The following is a 2473-nucleotide window of genomic DNA, read 5'->3' on the forward strand; positions in this document are numbered from 1 at the left end:
GCCCATTTAGAAGTAAATTGATCTGTCTTTTGAGTCTCTTCATCGATGACTTTCCCTTCACCCCTTACATTTCCTTACAATTTACTGAAGAACTTGGCATATTTGATCTCCAACACTTCCCCTAGTCTAGATTTTACTTACTGCATATTCACGGCACAGTTTAATGTATTTCTCTCCCCCTTGTATTTCCTGAAAATTGGCAGCTGGATCTAGAGGCTTGATCAGACTCAGGTTCCATCCCTTTGGCAAGATGATGCATGGTGTCGTATTCTTTCATCGAGAGGCATATAATCTCTCTTTTTATTTATTTATTTATATTTTGCTGGGAAAGATTCGCCCTGAGCTAACATCTGTTCCAATCTTCCTCTTTTTTTTTTCCTCCCCAAAGCCCCAGTACATAGTTGTATATTCTAGTTGTAAGTCCTTCTAGTTCTTCTATGTGAGCTGCCACCACAGCATGGCTACTGACAGACCAAGTGGTGTGGTTCTGCCCCCAGGAACTGAACCTGGGCCGCCGAAGCGGAGTGCGCTGAACTTTAACCACTAGGCCATCTGGGCTGGCTCTCCTTTTTTTGATATTAGTGGACATTGATGCTCAATTCCTAGCTCCATTTAATTCATTGGAGGATGCAAAATAGTGTTATTTTAATTCTACCATTTTCTATTAATAAATGAAATAGTTATATATAACATATATAATTTATTATATAACTGTATATAATAAATAGGATAACTTTATAAAGAAATGAATCTGATTTTTAAATGAGCAGAAATCCTAGATTACATTTGAAACATCTGTAATTTCAGCTTCTTTTGTATTAAACTGTGAATGGCCCACATGGAGTGATAATAAGTATTCTTGTCACATTTGATGCAGGATTGCTATGGCCTGGCATCTAATAGACTCTATTCTGACCTATAACTTAAAATTAGTCTCCCAAATAGGGTCAGAAAAGTGACAAATTTACCTGTATCCTTTGTGGAAAAACTTCAGAGATGGCTAAAAGTGCCAAATCTCTCTCCTTAAAGCCACAAGATATCTGAAATTTACTTCTCTTGATAGATTGGGAAACTGTTCCAGTGGGAAACTGTTCCAGGACAACTGGTGGCAGAGAGTCAAAACTTCTTAGTCTGTGCCTTCACATTATTTGCTACTTTAGAGAAGTTTATTTTAGTGGCAGTCCTAAATGTTTTCAGATATTAATGGCATATAATTATCTTTGTTCAATCTATGCCTTTATCACATAAGCAATGTTTCCTCTTACCCTAAGAAGGTAGTTGCTACCCTATCTTTTGTTAAGGGGTAGAATATACATCATGTGACATTGGTTAAGTTTTCCTGTTTATGTTTCCATAATGTGATTTCAACTTTGGGATCTGTGCCCAAAACATGAATAAACCATTTTCCTCTGGCCTAATTAAATCATTATAATCAAGTCTAGTTTACAACAAATGGATATAACTTAAAGTACCTTAAACATATAGTTTAACTATATTTGGAAGAATGATCTTCCAATTAGACAAAATAAGAAACAAAATATAGTTTAAAAGGATTTGTAACACTAAATGTATTTAAAAATACAAAATATGTATATGTATGTTCAAAATATGTATATATGTGTGTGGGTATTCAAAGCCACTTTCAACGAATTAAAATCTCCAAACTCAGGGACACTATCACCCAGGGTATTATCAATTCTTAACCATCATGATGGTTAAACCGCTTCAGTCCTCCTCCAGAAATGGGAATGGAGGAAGTGTCGGAAGTTTGGAGACACTAAAGATCCAAATTTGTTTAAGAGTAGGAGACATGGTCAAGGTCTGAAAAATATACATCCTGAATTTGGCATTAATCAAGGGAAAATGCTAAGCGGGTTATTAAAAGGATAGTGGAAGGGTGCCTGCAAATGAAGACTGTAATCACTGGATGGTACGGTAGGTGCTGCAAGAACCAGTCATGCCAGAGCAAACTCATCGTGCTTTTGGACGAGTCACTAGGCTGATAGCTCAGGAAGATGCCATAGACTTAGTGTATCTTGTTTTCAGCAAGGCATCTGGAAAATTTGTCATAATATCTGTGTTATTCAGGTTTCTCCAGAGAAACAGAACCAATAGCGTGTGTGTGTGTGTGTGTGTGTGTGTGTGTGTAAAGATATCTATTATAAGGAATTGGCTCATGCAATTATGGAGGCTGACAAGTCCCAAGATCTGCATCCAGCAAGCTGGAGACCCAGGAGAGCCAATGGTGTAGCTCCAGTCTGAGTCGGAAAGCCTGAGAACTGGGAGAGCTGATGGTGTAGTTCCAAACCAAAGGCTGGCAAGCTTGAGACCCAGGAAGAGTCCCATGTTTCAGTTCGAGTCTGAAGGCAGAAAAAAGCCAATGTCCCTGTTCAAAGGCAATCAGGCAGGAAGAATTTTCTCTTACTTGGGGGAGGGTCAGCATTTTTGTTCTATTCAGGCCTTCACCTGATTG

This window comes from Diceros bicornis, chromosome X (genome assembly GCF_020826845.1).
Source record: "Diceros bicornis minor isolate mBicDic1 chromosome X, mDicBic1.mat.cur, whole genome shotgun sequence".
Lineage (NCBI taxonomy): Eukaryota > Metazoa > Chordata > Mammalia > Perissodactyla > Rhinocerotidae > Diceros > Diceros bicornis.